At 40.0% G+C, this 7,148-nt stretch overlaps 1 non-coding gene across 1 annotated transcript; it reads right to left on the bottom strand.

Moving 5' to 3' along the window:
• Window positions 1–4,512: 4,512 nt before the first annotated feature.
• On the bottom strand, window positions 4,513–4,585 carry TRNAK-CUU. Its single transcript has one exon. It is a non-coding gene; the product is annotated as a tRNA-Lys (tRNA).
• Between the last annotated feature and the right edge of the window lie 2,563 nt (window positions 4,586–7,148).

Genomic DNA, 7,148 nt, shown 5'->3' with positions numbered 1-7,148 from the left:
CCAAGAAACTTACAAACAGTTCAAGAACAGCAAGCCTGTAACTGCACTTTTTTAAATCTCAGAAAAGTGGGAAAAAAGCAAGATTTTTTGTTTTTTTTTTTCAGAGATAGCAGAGGTTCACAAGTATCAACAAGTTATAACAGTGCAGTAAATGACCCCACACAAGAGTGCTAGGCCAAAGACAGATAAAATGCAAGTTTTGAAAAAAAAAAAACGATTTTAAAAATAAGTGCAAACAGGAAATTCAGTAAACAGCTCTAGGTTGTGCTCTAAATACAGTTACTAATGCAGAAATCAAGTTTAACAAGCCAGAAAATGCTCAAAATAGGCGGCTATGCAGAAAAACTTAGCAAATAAACAGAGGAAAAATACTTAAAATCTCAAAAGTGGCTCCTTTCTTCTCTCAGCATTTTCTCCTCTTGGTGGGTGCTTCATCAACAGCCAACAAGCCTGAAAAGACGCCAAAACCACGAGGCAACCAGGTTTTAAGAGAGGAAGATGAAGGAGTTTGGAATTGACCCAAAATGGCCAATAAAACTACAGTTTCAAGTCAGTAACCACTCCCACAGGGGCAGGCAGGCCCTTCTATGTTTTCTGGTAAGCCAAATATTCTAATGTTATTCCTTCGAGACCAGTTTTCTAAATCATCCACTTTGGATTGTAAGTATGTATTTTGCTTTATTAAAAAGTCTATATTATTCTCATCTTTATGTACTCTACTATCAATGTCATTTAGTGCTAATTCAGTACCTGTAATTTGAGATTTTTGAAACTGCAGATCTTTGTGTATATTTTCCATTTGTTTAGTGCAGTCTTTTTTAAAGATGTCAATCTTTAAATCCATTTTATCTAGTTTGGCAGATAGTTCTTGTACAGTAGTGAGTAAAGAATGTAGATCCTTTTTTAGAGAAGATTCTTGATGAAGTGCTTTTGATGTAGCCATTCTGTTGTCAGTGAAGATAGATAAAGTGTCCAAGGTATTATTGACAGGAAAAAATCAAAATTTCTTCAGAATTTTTATATGTAGCTATAAAACTAGATGAGAGGAATTTATTACTGAAGACTGTAAGTTCCTCCGATAAGATTTACTGAAAAAATCCTGTCATACAAAATCTAAACTGACAGAGTGAAGAGATTTGCTGCTATTCTGAGCCCATCTTGCCCCCCCCCCAAAAAAAAATATCATGTCTATACTCTTGAGTAATGAGAAAACACTCTCAAAAACCTGTAATCTTATCACCTCTATGAAACATAACTCAGTGTGTCTATTCTCCAAACACTGGGATAAACATGGTACCATATTCACACAGGAACAAAAACTAAAGGCAATTAAAAGCACCATAGAATTTATTCACTTTAAAAATCTTATATATACACAATTAATGATTAATAATAACACCTATTATACACCAACTGTTCTAAATAGATTTGATCCTAAAGTCTCCCCAGCCTGCCCATGCTGTTCTTATCCACATGCTGACCTCATACATGTGTTATGGTTTTGCAATCACACTTAGAAATGATGGTGCTCTCTTAAAACGCGCCTAGAAAAAATGGGTTATCAGAAATCTTCAATGTGTTGGGAGCTAGCTATATTACACATCTCCAATCTCAAATTACATAAATTAAAGCAACATGAATTATTTACACTTTGCTCACTTGTTAAGTTATACATTACTAAAAACTGGCTAGATCATACTAAACTCTGTTGGAAGAGATTTAGAGATATGGCATTTAATCACATATCACCACAAAAACTTATTATAAAAGGTCTTAGGAAGAGAGCATATTACCAGAAATTCTTGAAAATTCTACTTGACCATATTTTAGATGGTTAATCAAACTGAATGTTCAAAAGATTGTGGAAAACTGTTTTTTTTTTCTCTTTTTTTCTTTCTTTCTGTTCTTCTATTTGGAGGTTCAATCTTTTTCCTTAAGGTTCTTCCCTATTCCAAGATACAATGGTAGCACACTTGTAAATATTGTATATAGTTCAGTCTGGTTATCTTTTTTTGTTTTCTCCTGTACTTCAAATGATACTGGTATTTTATACAATCAAGGAAGCTATTGTAAGTTGACAAGCATATTCAAAGTCATGTACAATCTTTTCTTACTCTACAATTGTTTTGATTTTTGCAAAAAACAATAAAAATCTTATTTGAAGAAAAAAAAAAAGAAGAGCCACCGGAGTGATCCCCGGGATGAACTTTCTTTTTCCCATCCACTCATCAAGATTTCTCTTGAAGAGGGCCAGTGAGGTGCTCTGCTTGACATGTATGGGAAGTCTATTCCAGAACATGGCCAGTCTCTGGGTTATGAACCTGTCCCTCAAACATGTTCTGTTGATTGTGGTAATGAGGTTGAGATCTCTGGAACATGTGGTGCGGAGGGATTGGGATTTCTTTTGATGTAGCATTTCTAACAGAGCTGGGTCAGACATGGCTTTATAAGTCAAGCAGAGATTGCCTCTTAGTAGATGATATGAGACAGAGAATAGCTGGAATTTTTTGAGTCTGTCCATGTAGGACATGTGTTTAAGGCCTAGGATCCTCTTCGTGGGGTACTTTTGTTGCCTTTCCAGCTGTTCCATGTGTCTAATGAGGTACATGCCAAATGGGGCATTATTCTCGATGACTGGCCTAATGAGGGAAGAGCAGAGAGAGATGATGACCTCTTTCTTCCTGGATGCAAAACCCTTGGTAATGAGATGTGCCACATAGAAGGACTTTCTGACCACAGTGGCAATGTGGTGGTCCAAGGAGAGGTTGCTGTCACCCTGTGTCTGCAGATCTCTTATAACACCTTCACTGTACAGTGGGCTCTTATCGATGTGGTAATTAGTGGGAACTGAGTTTTTCCCAAAGGAGGTGACAACAGATTTTTTGGCATTAAGCTTAAGGCCATGGTTTTGGCACCAGTCATTGGTCTCAGTGAGGCCTTTCTGTAGGATGTCTACATCACTTGGGGAGTTAATAATGGCTCCCAGCTTGCAGTCATTTGTGAACTTGATCAGCCAGAGTCCCTCCGTGTTGGTCTGGACTTCTGAGAAGTAGATGCCAAACAAGAGAGGACCCAAGACCGATCCTTGTGGGACTCCACTTGTGACTGGTCGGCAGTCTGACTTGGAGTCTGCTACTTTCACACTGTGGGTTCTGTCTGTGAGCCAGTTTGCAACCCATCAAGTAATATAGGGGTTGATGCCCAGTTTGGTGAACTTATCAATAATTCATGAGTGGGGAATGGTATCAAAGGCCTTGTCCAGATCGAGGTAGGCTGTATGAACTACCTTGCCCTCATCCACAGCTCTGGTGACTGACTCAAAGAAGTCACTCAGGTTGAGAAGGCATGATCTATCTTTCACAAAACCAAATTGCATGGGATCAAAAATTTGGAGATTCCCTATATCCTTGTTAATTAGGTCCATGATGATGCACTCCATAGCCTTACATATCAGACTCTTCAGGCTAATGGGGCAATAATTCCCAGGGTCTGTAGTTGCTCCCCCTTTATGGAGAGGGATGGCTGTAGCAGTGCACCATTCAGTAGGGACAAAGCCTGAGGTGAGGCTGTGATTGAACAGGGCACACAGATGTGGTGCCAGTTCACTTCGTAGTTCCTGTAGAACACATCCAGGGATATTGTCGGGTCCTATGGAAGCTGTATTCTTGGCATTGGACAATGCAGCTTTAACCTGTGCTGCAGTAATGCTGGGTGCCTGGCATTCTTCTAGTATTGTGATTGGTCCTTTAAGGGGGGAGACAGGGGTAAAGTTGGCACTGAATCTGTCGGCCAGAATGTTGGCAATATCTGTTGGCTCAGTACAGGAGGTACCATTGTGCAATAACTCAGAGCAAGCCTGGGTATTGCAGTGGAGATTCTTAATATAACTATAGAAGGTTTTGTGGTTGTTTTTAGTGTCTACCGCAATTCTACCTTCATAGCTGGCTTTAGAGGTTTTGATGAGGGATCTCAACTTTTTGTTGAGGCTAATAAGGGAGTTTTTACTGTCTTGGGACTTCACCTTTTTCTGCAACAGTTTCTTCCTTCTGTTGTAGAGTTTATTAATGGCAGGGGACCACCAGATTGGCTTCCTTTTTTTGGAGGAGAGTGTCTTGGTTCTGTTGGATATGGCTAGTTTCATGCATTTATGTACGTGTTTATACAGTGCATTGGTGTATGATTTGGCAGTCATGCACCTATTTTCCATTGACATGGGTGCTATGAAGTTAGCCACCTTTGTTTTTAGTAGCCCAAAGTCAGCTTTGGAAAAGTTTTTCATGGTGGTTACCTTTGCAGGGGGTGTGGGTGAGATGTGGATTTTCATGGTGATTAGTTTGTGGTTGGATCTAACCATAGGTTCATAGATTAGTACTAGGCTAACTGCCCCTGATGGCCATTTTAAGCCTAGCCAATTACCCCATGTGAGGATCGAACCCTGCACCTTGTGTCTATAAGGTGAACACCTTAACCATTATGCCAGCCTCCTCCCCCTTACTTGTATCAAGATTATATCACCCCAGATGGGACTCGAACCCACAATCCCTGGCTCAAGAGGCCAATGCCTTATCCATTAGGCCACTGGGGCCAGAAAGGAATTGACTATTGGTGTAGAGCAACAGCTGCCCATGTTAGTAATAACCAGGTCAAGGATGTTGCTTCCTCTAGTGGGGGTAAGAATGAGCTGCTCCAGGGCATTGGAATTGATGAGTTCCAGGAAGCATTGGGCCAGTGTATTGGTGCCTGGGTAGTTTTCCCAGTTGATGGAGGGGTAGTTGAAGTCACCTAGTATGAGAGTGTTGGGTGAGACCCTAATAGTTTCCAGGGTGCTTAGGAACGTGGAGTGAGAGTCTTGGGACATGGTTGGGGACCTATAGCAGGCTACAACCTGAATCGCCATCTTACCCAATGTTAGTTGTACCTGAAGTATCTCAGATGCATTATGCTGGGCTACTAGTCTGGAGGTGTGTATATCCTTTATGAGTATGGAGACCCCACTGCCTTTGGAGCTTCGGTCCATGTTCTGGGGCCTAAAGGTGTGGAATGAGTTATAGCCTGGTAGCACAGGGGTGCTTTCTGCTGCTTCAAGCAAGTGCATCTTGAGGTTTAGACTTCTAGCGTTGAGCAGCATGACTCTCAGATTGCATTTATTTATAGCTGTTACAGTGGTAATTTGGTCTTTGGACCGAACATCACCTAAAAAAGGCATTGTAGGGGTGGCAAGAGCCTTAGCCAGTATCTGGAAACCCAGGGGTGACAGATGCAGGCCATCTCTGGCAAAGCATCGAGGTCTGTCAATCATGTCATCCCAAGCAGACAGATACTGGATCCCCTTAGAATGACACCAGAAACTTAGCTAATTGTTAAAGTCAATCATTTTCTGCTTGTACTGGGGTATCATTCTGGGTGATGGTAGGATGCTGCTCAGGGCTAGGGTCATACCTGCCTGGGCCACATAATCTGAGAGCTCCTCCATGTTTCTTCTCATGTAGTCCAGAGAGGTGCATCTCGGCATTCACACCCACGTGGACAGTGACAGAGTCATACTTGTACTTGTTGTGGAGTGACCTGAGTGCATGTGTTGTGTGTCAGATTCTGGCACCTGATAGACAGCTGACTCTTACCTTCTCCTTATTCAACCTAGTAAGTGGGACATCAGTCCCCTCCTCTTTAGCATTCTCACCAACACTCTCCACACATTCACACAACTAGCCTCACTAATGCAATACACAGGTGAGTCCACACTCATTTGCACATCTGACAACATATGATACATCTCCAAAAAATTACTCAGGAAGGTTTAGCAGCCACTAAAACATGGCCTTGTAACTCACACCTCATGCTCAACCCAAAAAAAATGGACTGCTACTTTTTTCCCCAAATCACTCTCCCATGAAAAAAACAAAATTTAAAGTCCTCTCTCTTGATAATACAGGCATTGAAGTTACTTCTCATAGCAAATTATTAGGGATGATAGTGGATGATAATCTTAAATTTGACCTGCATGTGCAAAACTACATAAGAAAAACTCATCAAAAACTAGAGATGATTTACAGAGCCAAAAGCTTTCTCACCAATGGAACTAAACCTACACTTGCCACTACTTATCTCCTCCCCACACTTCTTTATGGTGCTCCCATCTTTACTAACTTTCAGGCATCACATAAATCTAAACTTGAACAATATAAAATAAAAAGTATAGGAGCAAGCCAAGGCTGGTGAAATGTATCAGCATAGGAAAACAACAGTCCAGAAAGCTGTCCCAAACAGAAAACTCCATATGTTATAAATCCAGACAGGAATTTCATGAACCATAAAATTTATTGGTAACAAATAAGCAAGTGCTTTCACCCTTCTGGGCTTCCTCAGACCTTTAAACATTATCATTAAAACTGAGGTCAATATATATACTAATTAATACATGACATCACTTCCTATTCTAAATTTAAAAATATATTTCATTATAAAAACATATGAAATTTGATTATATATATAATCTAGTAAAAATAGTCAAAACATTATAAAATAATAAAGAATGAGTACCAAATAGGCTGTATATGCAATACATATGTAAAATATATTTTGTAAATAACAAAACATACAAAATTACCTAACAGTAAGTCTCCTATTTTTAAGAATAGGTTTGAGGGGAATCTTGTCATTTAATCCAGGCCATCGATCTGCTCTAAATCTGATGATCCATTTTAGTTCCATCCTCTCCATGTAGTTCCGTACATCCCCACCTCTAATACTGGAAGTATTGACTTGTATAACCTGAAACCTAAAGCTATGTTGGTTATCGGTTTCTATAACATGTTTAGAAAGGGCATTACAGGTCGATTGCATACGAATATGGTAAAGATGTTCCCTAATCCTCTCACGTAGCCGCCTGTCTGTTTTACCTATGTAAAATGTTGGACAGGCTGTACATCTGGCTAAGTAAGTAACATGTTGCGTATTGCAATCAGCATGTACTTGAAACCTGAAACACTGAGATGTGGAAGGGTGTATGAAGCAAGCACCACTTTCTAGATATCCACAGAAATTACAGTGGTTGCATGGTAAAGTGCCAGTGGTAGAATTATCATTCGCATTCCCATTCGATACCCTGGGATGACATGATAACCTATATAAATTCAATTTATTCTTAT

Source organism: Protopterus annectens, chromosome 1.part0 (assembly GCF_019279795.1).
Source record: "Protopterus annectens isolate FY-2018-M chromosome 1.part0, PAN1.0, whole genome shotgun sequence".
Taxonomy (NCBI): domain Eukaryota; kingdom Metazoa; phylum Chordata; order Ceratodontiformes; family Protopteridae; genus Protopterus; species Protopterus annectens.
Note: the sequence above shows the minus strand (reverse complement) of the source record. Positions and strands in the feature narration are given on the sequence as shown.